Here is an 18,256-nt window from a genome sequence, read left to right as displayed (position 1 = left end):
GATATATAGGAGTTTTGCGACAAAGGGCAGGTAGTAGGAACAAATGATTACTGTTAATTAAAGAAAACTAGAAATCTCAAGTTAAGGAATTTATTGCTTTTCTATGTATGGGAAGATGCAAGAGTCTGGGCTCATTGAAATCATTCCTTTGATATGTACTTCAGCTAACTGGGGCCAGTATCCTGTGTTTTCTCATCCTGAGTTTCCTCAGGGCTCACCCTAGGGAGTAGCTGCAGCCTGATGGCTGCTAGATGGCAGGTACACTTTCCCTTCCTGAGTTTCCTCAGGGCTCACCAGCTCACCACTGGCTGTGGCTGCAATTGCTGATGACTGTGACATCTTTTGTTTACTGATATGGCAGGCAATATTCCATTTATCAGCTTTGTAGTCTTGAGAGCCTTTTATTTTTTACTTTTAATTGTAGTTTTAACCTTAGTTACATTAAAACTCCATCTCATAGTACCACTGTTTCTTTTTCTTCATAATTTTCTTCATGATTTTTTCCATTCACTTCATTCATTTTATCAATATTTATTGACCATCTACTATGTGTCAGGCATTGCACTGGGTGCTAAAGATAACATGGTGAGGGACTTCCCTGGTGGTCCAGTGGTTAGGACTCGGAACTTTCACTGACATGGCCTGGGTTCAATCCCTGGTCAGGGAACTAAGAACCACAGCCGCACGGTGCGGCCAAAATAGAAAAAGATAACATGGTGAACAAAAAGACAAAGTCCCTGTCCTCACGAATTCTCTAATCTAATGGGGGAGACAGACAATAAAAGCAGTGCACAAATAAAATTACTAAAATTACAGCCATGGTAAGTGCTGTTTGTCCTTTCATGGAAAAGGAACGTGAAAGCATATTAATAAGGGGAATTCATCTAGTTGAGGCCAGTTCTTTCCCCTCAGAATATTCCCTCCAGCGTGGATAGCATTCCCCTTCTAATTCCCACCCCAGCAGCACCTCTTAGACCCTACAGCTTGCACATACTAATCTTAAATTTCTGGAATATGTTTTGGAAGCCAATGTTTTCAAGAGAAAATGGCCCATTAAAATAATACCTTTGTTATCTTATTAGTGCTTCTAGCTCTTTTGTTCCAAATGATAAAAGCGCAAAAACAGCATTTAAAAAAATCTAGTTTCTATTAGTAAGATACAAGTATCTTTATCTTTATGACTCAGTTGAGAAATGTAAAACTAGTAAAAAATTTATTCTGAATCACATAGATCTTTATTAATTAAATAAAAACAGATATCAAGAGAAGGGAGAATCAGAAACGTGTACTTATATGTTTATTATTCTTATCCTACACAGGACAGGAATCTCTAAAGAGTGAGAGGAAAACTGATGACAGGCACTGCCCAAAGAAGATGGAACTGTCATAGTTGGTGAGTGGATATCACCAAGAGACTTATGGTGTCTCTTCCATCTCTGACGGAGATAACAGCCAGCGCTGGGCTGCAAAGTCTCCTCTGGAAGACCACTGAACCAAGAGAGTAAATGGTCTGCAGAGACATGTCAAGTTCAGAATTGGAGCCTCTGGTTCCCCCAGGAAGGAATGGGTTGTAAACAAGGTGAAAGGCAGTGGGATGAGCACTACAGGACCCATGGGCTACCATCAGGATCCCCCAGAAGGGAAAGTTACAGAGACAAGAAATAGTATTGGGCAAGCTCCAGGATTACAGATGGTATGACAGCCAATAGGCTTGGAATGCTTTTAGTGCCATATTCAGGATGTGCCCCTGTTTAGGGCATGGGATTCCAAGATGAAAGGCATCCTTGTTTAGCTGATGTAGAGGAAGAGCTTCTTTGCCGTCCATCCTTCTCCACCCTATATTCCCTTCTCCTTTAACTCCTTTCTTCGTCATGCTAAGTGTCCATCATTTCAATGACACCCAGTTTCTTCTATTGAATTGAGTTCTCCATTGTATTTAGCTCACTACCTTTAATCCAGGTGCTTACTAATGAGTGTGGTCCTCAGATCAACAGCATCAGAGTCACCTTCATGCTTGTTAGAAATACAAAATCTCAGGCCCACCCCTGACCTACTAAGTTGGAATCTGCATTTTAAGAAGATTCCCAGATTTTTCCTAAGCATATTAAAATTGAGAAGCATCATTTTACCCCCATCAGCTTCCAGGACTGTAAAATAGACAAGATCATTCCTGGCCCACCTTGCTCACAGCTTTTAATTGAAGATGCTGAGATTAAAAAAGGAAAGCATTCCCAAAGATAAAAATGCCATGCAGCTATTAAATATCATATTTATTTTCACTTAGATAACTTGATTTACTCAAGGTGTTTTCAGAGTAAATGATTAAAAATTAATCAGTGACTATTTGACTGTCTCTGATTACTTCCATAATAATTGATTGTACTATCTTAAAATGCTCTAGAGTTCGTTTTATTTTGTTTAATGTGTAGATCATGATTCTCAATCCTTGCTTCACATTAGAATTTTCCAGTTTTTTTCTGAAAAAATCCAAAGCCTAAGTCCTACTCGCAAAGATTCTGAATCAGTGGGTCTGCAGTGCAGCATGGGTATACATCATTTTTAAAAGTTAGTAATAGCAAACATATTGGAAACAATTTTAATGTCTACCAGTTAGTGAGTGATTCCCTAAGTAGGGCACATCCCGATAATGCAGTACTGTGCTAATGTGGAAATGAATGAGGAAGACTCATATGTACTGCTATGAAAATATCTCCAAGATATATGTACTATTCAGGTTTTTTTTAAGTTACATAGCAATATATATGATCTCATGGGAAAAGATGAGTGTGCATATATACATACATGTGTATGTAAATGTTCAGAAAGATGACTGAAATATACTTACTGAACTGTTGACAGTGGTTACCTCTGGGAAGAGGAATGGGAGGGAAAGGGACTTTTTGCTGTGTAAACTTCTAAATATTTTACAAGAATGTATCCATGCACTACTTGTGTAACTATTCCAAGTGCATTCCAGGGCTATTGGTTGTCATACCATCTGTAATCCTGGATTACAGACTATTTAAGCTAATTATTATTTTAATATTATAATCCTAAATGCATAATTTTATAATAAATAGCAGAGTGGCTGACAAAAAATAAATCTATAATTCCTGCACCAAACAAAAACTGCTAGGGCACCAAGGTTTTTGTTATTAAACCTGTAGCTTTTCGATTCTGGGATTACTGGAATTGTGTTAGTCTGACTTTTCCAGATACATTCCCCCCACACCCCCGATGTTACACTTGGCATTGTCGCTAATAACCTCTCTGGTTCCTTGGATATCTCATCCGTGCGAGCAGATCCCACTTCTGGAAAGATCTCTACATTAGCACTTCGTAAATTCTCCCTTGTCCCAGGCCTAAAAATCACTAGGGACAAAAGGTCTCCTACAGCTCAGCCATGCTGAGAGCCAGGTCTCCCCCATTTTAAGCAGCTGAGAAAAGCACACTGATTAAGCTACAGTATGAGGGCTGTGCATCTTGTCTAGGGCAAAATTCTCAAAGTCTGCTCTGATAGCTCATCCTCTTTGAACTGGTGATTAAGAACTGGAAGTGTATAATGAGGGAAATTGCTTATGAATCTGTGCCTCTCAGCCCCAGGCCACTTCTCTTTGTCTGAGAGAAACTCAAGGATTTTTACCCTAATAGCATTGGAACAAAGTCTGGGCTAAGGCAGGCTGGTGGGACCCTGCTGACAGCTCGTTAGAAACTGTCCCTCTCCCACTCCCTCTTTCATTCCTTCAAGTTACAAAGCCTGACAGAGTTTGATGGGAAAACCAAGGCGGTAACATCCCCCGCGGCAACCAAGTCCCTGCTCATCTATCTTTGACAGATAAGGAGAATAGATGTCACCTTCAAAACACCTCACTCACTGGAGCCAAGTGTACCAGGACAGCCCTGTCTCCCTCGCAGGACCCTACAGGAGGAATCCAGACAAGGCCCACCTACCACAATGGAGATTTCTCTCTAAAGAAAATCATTAACCAGACAGTTCCTGAAAACCAAATGCCCACTCTAGTTGTCCTCAGAAAAGGGCATAACATCTAATAACTCAAAGAAAGTTATGCTTTGATTTACAAAAGTCTTTTCTGGGTTACACCCTCCCTGGTCTTTGAGGGCTGGTGACCATCTAAGATCTGAGAAGTCAGTCTAGGTTCCATGCAGACTGCTGGGAAGGGGAGTATGACAAAACAAAACAAAAACATCTCTCCACACCAGCTGGCAGAGGCTGTGACGCACTGGGATCAGCCCAAGCTTCTGTCAATGGTTCTCTGACTTTAACATGCCTCAGACAAATCTGTGAAGCTTGTTTAAAATGCATATCCCAATTCAGAAGGTCTGGAGTAGGACCAAGGAATCTGCATTTTAACAAACTATCTAGATGATTCTCACTGCTGCTACAGGGTAGCGCCTCCAGCAAGGGCTTCTAATGGTGCTTCCAGCACACCTCTTGGCGGAGCTCCTCTTCGCCTCCCCCAGCAAGCCCAGAGTGGGTCCTCAGCAGCTGTTCCTGTTGGAGGTGAAGCCTTTTGTCTTTAGGATTCTCCTGGCCATCACAATAGTCCCTCACAACAGAGGCATCTCCCAGACACCAATCTCTCAGAGCCCTTTCCAGAAGGCAACTCCAACAAAGTCCTGCTGAGCCCGATGCTGCCACCTGGACACAGTGGTTGTTGGTTTTAACCAATTGCTTTTTATTGGCTCACAGGCTCTTAAACCTTATTTTGCATCAGAATCACCAGGGGATCTTGGTAAAAGTCCACGGACCCAGGCCCCGTCCCAGAACCACCTAGAAATAGAGGCAGTTGATCAGTAGTTTCACAAGCTATCAGATGATGCTGATGCACACCCAAGTTTGAGAACTGCCATTGGAAGAAAAGCAACAATCATAGAAACATTAAAGTCCAACCACTGTTTTGCAACAACTGAAATCTAAAACACTATTAGCACTAAACACAGTTGGTTCTCCTTCCTTGCTCTCTTACTGTCCCTAATAACTTTTCCACTCAAGTATTTAAATACTTTCCTAGAGGGGAAAAGCTACTAGACTACCTGACTTACTAAGCACAAATATGCTGTGGTTTAAGAAAATCTATACACAGAAATCTAAACTTTTAAAACTAATTAGAGATTATTTTTATCATTACAAAAAATTATAGTGATACTAATAACTAATATTTATTATGCTCTTACTATGTGCCAGGTACTGTTCTAAGCACTTTCTAAGCGTTAAACTATCTGATATTTATTAAGCACTTGCTTTGTAATGAAAACAGTTACTTCATTTAGTGCTTCATTTCCTCGAAGCATTCTAATAGATGGGGTAACAGATGAGGAAACTGAGGAACAGATAAGTTAATTACTTGCCAAAAGTTGCACAGCTGTTAAGCAGTAGACCTAAAGTTTGAACCCAGAGCCCAGTTCTTAAAGATTATATCACCTCGCTCATGTTATAATGATAGGGCTTTATTTAACAAATGTCTATAATTAGATTGTCAAGTGCCAGTAATGGGGGTTATGTTCTAAGTATACAGTGACAAACAAGACAAATACCCTGGCTTTCTGGGGCTTATGATCTGGTGGATGATCCAAATGTGTAAACAAGTCATTCAATGCAGTGTGAGGAGTGCAATACTGGGAAACTGCCGGGGTGGGTGCTAGACACGTAGGCTAGAGCAAGAGGACCAAAGAGTTGTAAAAGCCCAGAGTTTAAGGACCACAGGACACGGTTAGTGGAAGAAATGAAAAATGGCTTGGTCTGATTGGAGCAGAGAGGGAAGAGAGAATGTGTGAGCAATGAGATTAGAAAGGTAACCTAGCCCCAGATTTTGAAGGACCATGTAAATCATGTTAAAGGGTTTTAGCATGCAGGAAATGGGGTTCTGTTAGAAGGTATCAGGCAGAGCATGGAGCTAAGGAGAGAGACTTGGCCTGATCCGTTGACTTGTATGTCACAGGCACGCAGTGGCCACTAAAGCCACAGGAAGATAATATCACCCAAGGAAAGGAGAAGAGGGCCTCGGACAGCAGCTTTAGGAACACCAGCATTTCAGGGCTGGAAAGAGAACGAGAAGACTCCCCCAAAAAAGATTCACAGGAAGGAGGAGGAAACAATGAGAGGTGATGTAATTTGCCCATGTTCACAAAGCTAGTAAGTGGCAAACTTAGAATTCAAAATGTCTCTATCATCCCAAAGCCACATTCTTGACCTCAACATGTCTTAAATATTGTTTTCCCTTACTGCCTGGTGACGTAAAAGTTTTATTTATACGTTTTTCCAGGGGTTCATTTATATAACAGCAACAACAAATTTGTCATGGAATTTGTTCAGTGCATCCTTGAGTTGCATTAAGGAAGCAAACTCATGAAACATGCTTGTAGCGGCCTCCTCATGGCTCTCCTTGTGTGCCCTGGCAAATCTTTGGCTGGGACATGCTCTCCTTCTACCCAAGAATGCCCCCTAGGCCATAGCCATGCACAGTTCATTGGCAGATGCTTAGGATTTCTCTTCAGAAGTCCTTCCACGTGGCACAAGGGGCACGTACAAATCCAGGAACCACTCTGGGTATCCATAAATAAGTGCAGGATATACAACAGTTCAGAAGTTATAAAGTAAAAATAAATTATTAAATCCCCCTGTCTCCCCAACCTCATTGCCTATAACCCATTCCCAGAAATACCATTGTTAACAATTTAGTATATATCCTTAAATGCATTTTCTACACATATATAAATAAGTTTTTTAATGAAAGGGGTCATATTATCTGTATTGTTCTGAGACTTGCTGTTTAAACTACAAAGTGGCCATCTCTTCACATCAGTGTATGTAGATTTACTACTTCATTCTTACCGCATACCAGTCCACATTATGAAGGTGCCATTATTGCTTTAATCAAATCCTCTATTGATGGCCATTTGTGTTGTTTCTAGGTTTGTTTTGTTTTGTTTTCAGGACGCTTTGCTTCTGCAGAGTGTGAGGGGCCCAAAAAAATGTTGTTTGGGCTCAATTTTGGACCAAACATTTTTCTGAATTTGCCATTGTTTGTCCTTAACTTTCTTCCCTTTTTGAGCTTGTTGGCTGTTTCCCTCCTGCTGTTCCCTCTAATCTCACTAATACTCAGTTCAAGGTATGTTTGTTGCTTTAAAGATCTCCTTACAAAATCTAGGACTCTTTGGAGGAGGTGTGTTCAGCAAATAAACAAACTACTATCCTGACTTTACATTCTTATTCTAGAGGATTTCGGAGACGCTGGAAGAAGTTCTCCTGTTATCTGGGAATCAGCTTAAAAGCCTCAAGTTATGTTTAAACTGTGCTTCTCATTTCCTTTTTAACAGTATCATAGATAAAGATTGACTGAATATGTTTAAACTGAAGGCATAGCCTATAACTTCAAAGAGTTTACTGGCTCCTACAGTCTACTGGGAGGCAAAATTAGTGTAAGGGAAACAATTGGAGAGCAGTTGAGTATTAATTATGTGTTACAAGCCCTTGGGCACCAAAAGTTCAGGGAGGAGAAAGCTGGAGGAGGCCTGAGAACATAAGCTTGATGAAAGCAAGGACCGTTTCTTATCACTGTTGAATCCCAGTTCCTGGTACAGTGCCTGGCACATAGTGGATGGTCAATGGATTTATGAATGAATGAACAAATTAACAAACGACCATGGGGTGTGTGAAGAGCAGTTAGAAGACTGGACTATTTGGAAAGAAGTGTCTTTCCTTGAGGAGTAGAGGAATCTCCGATTCTCCAACAGACTGGCAGAGGAACAAGTAAATGGGCCTGCATGGGATTCAAAACACAGGGGCAAGTGGAACCAGCTGAACAAGGTATGATGATTGCCAAGGTGGACCCTGTGTAGATTGCAATAGGGCACTTGAATCTGAAATTAAATTAAAGCACAAACAAAGGAAAATTGATCTCCATAGCCTCCTGGACTCTGCTTGGTCAGCCGACAGTTAGACTTAAAAAAAAAAAAAAAGATTTGTTCAGTTCTACCCTTCCCTTGCTAAGAATACAGTAAAATGTTAATGTGATCACAATACTTTTATTAACACCTACCATGATTGTATTCACTCTTTAAGCAGATAGGTTCATTTTTATCTCATATTGAACCAGTTGTTGTCCAAAATAATGGTTTTTTTATTTTGTTTTTACGTAAACTTGTTTTGTAGGTCTTTCCGTCCTATGCTCGTAAATTGATTATTGGACCTAAATGAAGTGCTTCACATTCCTGGCACATCCTCTCTTATTGATTTTAGACCATCTTTCACCTTATGGAATTCATTTTAAACCTTGATCCTATCATCAATCATAGTAGTTGCTCCTCTTAGCTTGGGGTAATCCATATATATGGTCTGCAAATCCCCAAGGATTTGGATGCCTAGAGATCCTGTGGAGAGTTTTAAGGGGCAAGGAGTGTTTACCAGCTGATATACCACCAGCCATGTGCAAAAAAGAAATGACATTTGGCTCTAGGATGACATTAGGCTCATGGCTACGTGGGGCAAAACTTGAAGGTAGTTGGAAAGGAAAAACTGTTGGAATTCCAAGTTAAAGCAAGCCAAGGTCAGAATCTCCAGTTTAAGCAACCCAGAAAGTTTTCTTCTAGGAAGCAGCATTTTAGATGCAGAAAGGGGAAAAGTAGCTTGACAAGTTTTGAGGCAGACAGCAAGGGGGAAAGGGCATGTTGCTTAGTTCGTTGATTTATTGATTGATTGATTGATTGATTTTTGGCTGCGTTGGGTCTTCGTTGCTGCATGCGGGCTTTCTCTAGTTGCTGCGAGCGGGGGCTACTCTTTGTTGCGGTGCGCAGGCTTCTCATTGTGGTGGCTTCTCTTGTTGCGGAGCACGGGCTCTAGGCTCATGAGCTTCAGTAGTTGTGGCACGCGGGCTCTAGAGCGCAGGCTCAGTAGTTGTGGTGCACGGGCTTAGTTGCTCAACGGCATGTGGGATCTTCCCTGACCAGGGCTCAAACCCGTGTCCCTTGCATTGGCAGACAGATGCGCCACCACTGCGCCACCAGGGAAGTCCCATGTTGCTCAGTTTAGAAGCAAAACTAGGGGTGAGAGAAGGATGACCAGCCAAGTTAGATTGTGAGCCTCATTGCCTGGCAGGCAGATATTAAAATTCACTTAGAATCGTGGACTACTTGGAATAATCTTCCCTTCCAGCTCTCAGGAATAAGTCCTACTTTGGGGGTTTAAGATGTTTCTCCTCCTCTAGCCACAGTCCAGGTTCTTCACTGGAATTCTGCCTCATTGAGACTCCTCTCACTCTGTCTCTGTTGTAAAATCAATTACAATTGGCTTACATCTCCAGTTCTGGGTACATTTTCCATCTGCTCCAAACATGCACACCCTCCGACTGTACCATTCCCCACTCCTCCCACCTCCCCCACCCCCTTCCTTCTCCCCATTAACTTTATCTTCTTAAGCAGCTCAGGAACACAGATGTTTTCACCCTGTAGCTCCCGCACAAGGGTATTTTCCCAGTGTCTCTCTGTGTGTATGCTCCAGGCACAGTCTCTCTGGGGAGGGAGAGAGTAAATGTTTTCATTCCAAACCCTCAGGGTCAGGTCTTGTTTGTCTAAACTGTGTTTGTTGCCATAATTATCAGATTAGCTGATCTCTGGCAGCAAGTTGGGGGGCAGGGGAGGGGGGAGGATTAACCCTTTGTAGGGTGGTTGCTGTGTTTTGCCACGGGAATACTTCTGGGAGGAGCTGTCATTTCTCTTCTAACCTGGAGGATTTGGCTAGAATTCTTTTCACCAACGCTAACAGGCCTCAGTAATAGTTTGCTCTGAGTCAATCCAGCCACCCAATGGGCTCCACTGCTGGGATCCAAAAGGCATTTAGTAGAGATGGAGGTTGAAAGGGCATCTCTCCAGGGATCTGCTGGGGAAAGAAAGAGACGGAGCTTAAAGAGAATCTAGATAAGTAACTCAACAAGGGGTATCAGCGTCTCTCAGGCTGAATAAGGAAACCAGGAGTATGCACTGGACGTCTTCAGCCTGTCCACCCACCCCCTGCCCCTTAGCATAAAGGCTGTGAGACTACCAGGCCCCATTTAGGTTTGTTTAGGGATTTTCTGTTGTTACAAAGAATACCACGATCATTTTCACCACTGCAGTTTTCGCAAAACCAATGGTCTCCCTTTGTAAGAATATTCCCAGCTTTTGTCATCAGACTCAAATGGCTGGGCATTTCAAGATTTTCTCGTCTTCCCTTGTCTCCCATAGCACGACTGAAAGATACCATAAATACAGAGGTTGCTTTCTCCTCTCAACTCCAAGAGTAGCAATTCCTTTGCATTTTAATTATCTCTTTTACAAATGAATAAATCTTGTCTCCTCAAAAGTGTCTAGGCTCTGGGCTTCCCTGGTGGCGCAGTGGTTGAGAGTCCGCCTGCCGATGCAGGGGACACAGGTTCGTGCCCCGATCTGGGAAGATCCCACATGCCGCGGAGAGGCTAGGCCCGTGAGCCATGGCTGCTGAGCCTGCGCGTCCGGAAGCCTGTGCTCCGCAACGGGAGAGGCCACAACAGTGAGAGGTCCGCGTACCGCAAAAAAAAAAAAAAAGTGTCTAGGCTCTTTGAGGACAAGAATATCCTTGAGTCCCATACATTGGAGGACCTAAACATATAAATAGGAAGTTCTTAGTAAATATTTATTGTTGATAGCGTTTTTCTAAACTTCTTTTTTCCATTTCTCACCTCTGTTCCTTTCTGTTTTGTGTTTGATTTTTTGTGTGTTTGTTTGATTGTATACTGATCCTTTATTTCTGGACCAGTCGTCCAATTCATACTCATCAAATCTTCCTCCTTTTTTCACCAAACAGACACACACACAGAGTGAAGAGTGAGAGAAGGAAACTGGAAGCTAACATTTACTGAGTGTCTATATACCTAACATTATGCAAACTTATTCCATGTGCTTTTCAAATACCTTGTTTGAAACCCACAATGGCTTCTGAGATAAGTGCTATCAGTCACATAGAAGGAAGTGGAGACTCAGAGAGTTGTCACATACACAAGCTCCCACAATTTTAAGTGGTGGAATGAAGATTGAGCCGCAGATGTCCGTGGCCCTAAAATCCATACAGATCCCATCTTTCTAGTTATAGAAGTGGAGAAAAGTTCAGACAATTAGGGAAAACACACTTTTACCAGAACCCTGACTAAAAATCAACCAGTCTCTCTTTGGTATTTTTTCCCCAACGAATATAACTATAATAAAATCTGTATTAAAAATAAAAGAAGCTCAAACCCAATACACAAATTCTGAACAATATTTTATACAATAAAGTAGTTTTGAATTGCCTTAGCTTTAGTTATAACTGAATTAGAATCATCTGTTCATGTCCATTCTGTTTATAAAGCTGTCATTGCTTGAAAGCAAATATGATTTTAAAATATTCTATGCAACCCAGACACTGATGCACCCAACATTGAAAAAAGTGGCTGCTGACGTAGAATATTCCCGTGTTCTGAGAGGACAAAAGTCTTCCTCTCTACTGATATTGCCAGACCTGGTTGCAAATGTAGATAGGGTTCTTGGAAAGAAATGTACACAACCAGATTTGGGCAGGAGTTTTCAGTTCTGTCCCAAGAGCAGAATTCAGGTGAACGTCCATGGAAGCAAACAGCCAGGGATCCAGCTCCCTTCTCTGCTGCCAGAGAGGTGCTCTGTTCAACATGCAGCCAGCTAAGATGCCACACATGTCCATGTTCTACCCAGGATTCTTCTCTCCTGACACCTGCTCACCCTTCACCATAAGCCACATAGGAGAAAGATCCTACAGATCTTGAATAGGTCAACTGAACTGTGTTTGTCAGTTGTTCTGATGGGAGAGTTAATGGCAGACAGGTTGAAATGATTTTGTTCCTGATGCAGAAATCTCACTGACGTGGGAAGAAATTCACTTGGCTATATTAGAAAAGTTTTTAAAAACACTGGGAAATGGAAGGAGAGATGATACAAGTGCCTTAAAGTAAATTCAAAGAAGGACTTACTTTAAAAGACCACAAGGTAGGAAAGGTGATTTTGGCACCTTGCGGCAGAGTATTAGCCATATGTAGAACAAAACAAGGCAGATTCTTATGAAAGAGAGTCTCAGGTTCCTACAATACCTTTCTTGATCCTGGCTATGAACAGTGAGCTTGTTGTTATTAAGATGCTTGAGATCCCACTCTACCACTAATAGCTGTGTGACCTAAGGTAAGGCACACACCCTCTCTGGGACTCGTGGGGAAAGTTGAGGATTGGACTAGATGACATCTAGATTCCTTCTTTTGTGGATATGCCATCAAATTCTGGGCCCCTGTAGGGAAGCAAATAGGAAATGGTGTTTAGAGAAATTACATTTACTCAATTTAATATATGCAAAATGCTAAGAAAATGCCTGGCACCCAGTAATTCTATAGAAGTATTAGCAATTATTATTATACTAGATGATAAGGCTGATGAGGATGGATCCATGCACTACAAACACATTTTTACCTCCACATCTGTAATTCAAATGTCTTGCAAAAACTTTGATAGGAGTGCAATGACCTATGGCTGTTGAAAGTTATGAATAACTATAATTCATGGAAGGAGAATTTGCAAAGCAAACAATCACCATGACAAAATATACGAATGTTTTCTTTGAAAATCTAGCTTTCTTATTTGGTCGTGGAATGGATTAGGCTGATTTGGGAAGTAGTGAGTTTCCCTTCACTGGATTCAGGGACGTAGATGTCAGGTGGCCGGATGGACTGCACTGACTTTGAAGAAACTTTCTGCCAAAATCTCTATAATTCCAAAGTGAATCCCAGAATCACAAAGTGTCTCAATGCCTGTGGGCAGTAGAGGGTGGCAGAGGCTGGACTTCAGCCAGATTACTTAATCCTGTAATAAGAGCATAATATCAGCGCCATAATATCAGCCTGGAACATCTTGCACCTTAAGTAGTGAAGCTGTGCCTTCTAAGCCTTTAGTTGAAAGGTGATTGGTAGAGTGCATTACTGAGTAGTATCCTGGGTCATTCTCTCTTTTCAGTGCTGAGAGTAAGAATTAAAAGAAGTAAGGAATAACAGAGCCACACGATAAGAGAAGGGTCAGAACCAGAGCTCTGGGTTTTTTCTAGTTTTTCCTCCCTGTGAAGAGATGGTATTCTCTTGGGCTGAAGATGTAGACCTGAATATGAGTAGAGGCTCATATGCAGTGTTAGAGCAAGATAAGTGGCAAGTAAAACAGAAAACGAAATAAATAATCAGAAAACAGAAGGGCAAAGGACAGCAGATAGAGAGTTGGAGAGGCAGAGGGAGAGAAAATAAGGAAACGAAGGGACTTTTCTAAAAAAAAAGTTTATACTTTGAATGAAAGAGAGAAGTAGAGAAACAACATTTAAAAAGAAAAGGGATGGCAGAGAAAGAAAGTGGTAACATATTGTACATGAGTACTACAAAAGCTAGGTAGAAAAGAGTAATTAGGGTTGAAAAAAAGTCTATTATAATTTAACCTAGTTATCTGATGAGAATATCTACAGGTGCCTCTTTGCAAAAGATAGTCTCAGCCAGAGGCCTCAGGATCTGGGAAGAGACCTCCTGTCAACTCCCCAAGAATTTCAGCCTCTCTAACATAGCATAGATCAGTTATTAACACTGGAATTAGAAGCAAAGCTTCTGTCGAACCCCCTTAGAACCTGTAACCTACCTTTCCTTGGAGGGCTCCCTTCCTTCCTCCCATCACTTCTCTCTGTCCCCTTCTTGACTTCACTGTTACTTGATTGACTGTGGGGTGCTTGGTCTGGAGAGCCTTCAGAAATGCCTTCCAACCCTCCAGGCAGACAGTTCTCTACTTCTGCTTTCATATTCCTTTCTTCTTTCTTTCCATGATGGCTCTTTTATTGGCATCTGAGGTTCGGGGAGTAATCTAAGGATATGCAGTGGGAGCAGGGATGACTCACATGACAGCTCAACTGTGTTGCTGTGGCTCAACTGTCTCTTTTTCTGGTGCAAAACAAAACCTGGAAGAGTTGGTTCTAGGTCCACAGAGAGGTTGCTTGCTATCAGGTATTAGTCATCATTGGAAGCAGAAGCCATGTTACAAAATGGCTGAATGTTATTTTATAAACAGTCGTGATAGTGAACTAAATAATTTAATGAGTACTAAAGATAAAACCATAGATCCCTCCCTTGAGGGGCTAATAAACCAAAAGTGGTAGCCCTAGACCCCTGCAGTTCAATAGTAATCATCACTGCCTGGTACTGAGCACCGAGGTGCTTAGGTACTGGGTACAATGCTGAGCATGTGACAGTCATCAAGTTATTTAATCCTCATAACATCCCAGGAGACAGGTTGTCAACTGTTGTTGTCATCCCCACTTTACAGATGAGGAAATGGAAGCCTAAAGTTTAAATAATTTACCAAGATCACTCAGCCTGAGACAGACTGGCATTCAAACATGCTTGGAGGCACCTTATTAGACTGCCTTCACCCATCCCCTTTCTACATAAGCCAGAGTCCATTTAATGACTCAAGACTGACTGCAGGAGGAGTGAAGTCCCCAGATTCATCTCATTCCCATTTCAACACTCATTTTGAGGATTCATGCTTGGGAGCCGCTCCCGTGAGCCCTTCCTCACTGTGTCACCTGTGATCCAACCTGCTTTAACCTGTCTGTTCTTCTACCCACCTGAACCTGCAGATGCCCACACTGAGGAATCCTTGGCCCTGGGTTCTTCCTTCTCTTCCCCGCTTTCCACCAGTTCATCCAGAACCCTAACCACATCAAGCCTTCCCAGCAATGGTGGTGTTACCCCCAACTAACTGCACATACCTGGGACCTTTGGGGTTCCTACACGTGCTGATTGTCTCCTTCCTAAATCAAGTGAATGACTGAGTGAAGAAGCATAAACCTCCTTCAAGACATGAAGTCCTGCTCTCTGGAAGGCTCTCTGCACCTCCTATCCAAGGTGTAGTGTCTTCTTTTCAAGTACTTTCTGCCCATAGCAACAGTCCAATAAAAACCTTCACTTGGACTCGGTGCTAATTTGGAATTTAAAGTGACTAGTTTTGAGAGATAATGCAAAGTATGCATGCAACCAGGATATTGGAATAGAATAGGACAGGAATGTTTTCACATAATGGTTACTAATATAGTTATTAAAAATCGTATTATATTATCAGTTTTCACTGTCTCTAATAATACTTTTTAACCCAGTTTGAGGTTTCCAATTATCTGAAAATAATAATGTTAAAATTTATAATTCAGAGTTTTTTTAGATCAACTTGCCCATTCCTCCAATCCCACCACCCTGCCTTCCCCACTCCCTCCAGGCATCCAGAATGGTACAATCTATATGAATAGGGCTGACTGTCTATATGAATTAATGTTAGCCTCTGGTACAAGTGCTTTTTCTGTCTCTCAAATGCAAATCATTTCCTCTCCTTTTACTAACATGGGCATTCATGCATTCAGTTCAAACAGTTGTTTACTTAGGGCTGTCCTGGCCTCCACAAATGCACAGTATGGTAACGGTGCAAGACAGTATGAGAACAGGTGCTCACATGAGGGTCACAGCAGTGGGGAGATGGAAAGAACCTGGGCCTTGACCACAGCAGACCTGGGTTCAAAGGCTGCCTTATCTGTGAAATTGGAGTATCCACACCCAGCTCATAGTGTCATTGATAACAGAACACTTTGGGAGGGGTTGTTGAATGCTGTGTGCATTTACCTCTTCAATCTTCCCTGAAACCCTACATAGGAGGGAAATGGGACTTGGTGGGGTGGAAAGATTTGCCCAGCCTGAGGTCTCCCAGCTAGTTAGTGATGGGCATTGCTGGAATTTGAACACATTCTTAACTCTGAAACCACACAACACAGATGGGATTCGAACCCAGCCAAAATTCAGATTGGGACTTGAACCCGTGAGCTGAGACTCGAACCCACTCACTGTCTTTTAATCGAAATTGAACACCTGGTCTCAGGACTTACTGAAGCTCAGGTTCTTTATGTCTCAGCGCAGAAGGAATTCAGCAAGAGGCAAAGTGATAGGTAGATTTATTGAGAGAGATGCACGGCACGCTCCATAGACAGAATTTGGTCCGTCTCAAAAGGCTTGAGAGTGGCCCCAAAATTTGGGGTGGTTAGTTTTTATGGACTGGGTAATTTCATAGGCTAATGAGTGAGAAGATTATTCCAACTATTTTGGAGAGGGGTCGGGGATTTCCAGGAATTGGGTCACTGCCCCCTTTTGGCCTTTTATTGTCAGCCTCAGTCACTGAGCCTGTGGGCATGTAATTTATCATATGCTAATGTATTACAATTTATCTTACATTCGTAGTAAATGTTCCTTTACTTTTGAAAAGTGCTATCCTTGTTTCTGCTCAAAAAAGGGAAGCAGGGGGGCTTCCCTGGTGGCTCAGTGGTTGAGAGTCCGCCTGCTGATGCAGGGGACGCGGGTTCGTGCCCCGGTCCGGGAAGATCCCACATGCCACGGAGCGGCTGGGCCCATGAGCCATGGCCACTGAGCCTGCACGTCCGGAACCTGTGCTCCGCAACGGGAGAGGCCACAGCAGTGAGAGGCCCGTGTACCGCAAAAAAAAAAAAGGGAAGCAGGAGATTTGCCTTTACCCAGGTTGGCTCAAGGAGAGGATCGATGTGCCCTTTGGGTTAGGTGTGGTGATGGCTTCTGGAGAAGTGGGGGAACCGGGAGGAACTGGACAGATGGAAAGGGAGACAGTGGGAGGCAAGTCAGAAAGCTGTGATGACTCATCTCTCACTGCAGGGATTCCACCACCAGTTCTTCCCAGCCGGCTTTTTCAATCCCCATTTCAGGTGTGGAAATATCCTAATGCCTGGAGTAGAGGGGAAAGACTGGGGGGGAAGCAGTGTAGTATAGAAAGAACGACATTACAAAGCTTTAGAGCCAAGGACACTAACTATGAGCTTTGAACAAGTTACTTAACATCTCTGGATGTCCCTGTGTATAATGGTGGTGATATACAGACCTCAGGGAAGCTAGGACAACCCAGTGAAATCTTGTCCATAAAGGACCGGGCAGAGGAGGTGACTGTTGAGCACCTGGGGAAAGATGCGACACTCAGACTGCAGCCCCAGTTAGTGACAGAATTTGGCTTTTGCTGAATCCTACCCAAAACACAACTGGGCTATGGTCATCCTCCCAAGAAAATGTGTGATTGTGGTAACTCTAACGGCCACTAAAGTTAACTAAAGTTACTCCATTTGGGAAAGGAAAAAGGAGCTGCAAAAGAGCTCCATTATCAGGAGGGTAAAAATGAAAAGCAACATTTTAAAGAAAGTTTTTTTTTAATAGATTTATTTATTTATCTTTGGCTGCGTTGGGTCTTCGTTGCTGCTCGCAGGCTTTCTTTAGCTGCAGCGAGCGGGGGCTACTCTTCATTGTGGTGCGGGAGCTTCTCATTGCAGTGGCTTCTCTTGTGGAGCATGGGCTCTAGGTGCGTGGGCTTCAGTAGTTGTGGCATGTGGGCTCAGTAGATGTGGCTCACAGGCTCTAGAGCGCAGGCTCAGTAGTTGTGGTACATGGGCTTAGTTGCTCCGCAGCATGTGGGATCTTCCCAGACCAGGGCTTGAACCTATGTACCCTGCATTGGCAGGCAGATTCTTAACCTCTGTGCCACCAGAAAAGTCCCAGGAACATTTTAGATGAAAAAAAACACAAACATTGTGAATCTAGAGTAGCTCAATAGAAGGTCTAAATTTAACTGTAAAAAAAAAAAAAAAAAGTCCAGGTGCCTGAGGTGGGAAAAAAAATATTTTGCTGACTATTCAAGTAAGATGTTTATAATAAAAATACAAATTAAAAAAAAATTATGCTGAAAGTAAGGTTAAGAAAAGGAAATCCCACAAATGATTCTCAACATTTTTTTAATTGTAGTAAAATACACGTAAACCACTGTAATCATTTTTAGGTATACAGTTCAGTCCTATTAAGTACACTGACATTGTTGTGCAACCATCACCACCATCCATCTCCAGAACTCTTCATCTTGCAAAACTGAAACTCTGTACCCATTAAACAGTACTCCCCATTTGCCCCACCTCCAGCCCTGGCAACCACTGTTCTGCTTTCTGTCTCTATGAATTTGACTACTTTAGGTACCTCATGTAAGTGTAATTACAACCATATATTTCCTCTTGTGACTGACTTATTTCACTTAGCATAACAGATTCTCAACTTTTAAACTATATATGTTCCAAAGTCTTTTGCAAAGTGATGTAAATTTCAAT

At 42.2% G+C, this 18,256-nt stretch overlaps 1 protein-coding gene across 19 annotated transcripts in view; it reads left to right on the top strand.

The window, feature by feature from the left end:
- The window catches only part of LOC109550658 (homeobox protein Nkx-2.3), an 81,530-nt gene that overhangs the window by 8,520 nt on the left and 54,754 nt on the right, over nucleotides 1-18,256 (top strand). For 8 of the 19 annotated variants that reach the window (XR_012326949.1, XR_012326948.1, XR_012326940.1 and 5 more), the window contains exon 2: nucleotides 1,320-1,393. The gene's annotated coding sequence lies outside the window, so the exon portion shown is untranslated. Of the gene's footprint in view, nucleotides 1-1,319; nucleotides 1,394-5,960; nucleotides 6,155-7,237; nucleotides 8,239-14,689; nucleotides 14,958-18,256 lie in introns of those variants that run through there. The other 11 variants (XR_012326945.1, XR_012326941.1, XR_012326937.1 and 8 more) reach the window with 6 other exon arrangements.

This window comes from Tursiops truncatus, chromosome 16 (genome assembly GCF_011762595.2).
Source record: "Tursiops truncatus isolate mTurTru1 chromosome 16, mTurTru1.mat.Y, whole genome shotgun sequence".
Lineage (NCBI taxonomy): Eukaryota > Metazoa > Chordata > Mammalia > Artiodactyla > Delphinidae > Tursiops > Tursiops truncatus.
Note: the sequence above shows the minus strand (reverse complement) of the source record. Positions and strands in the feature narration are given on the sequence as shown.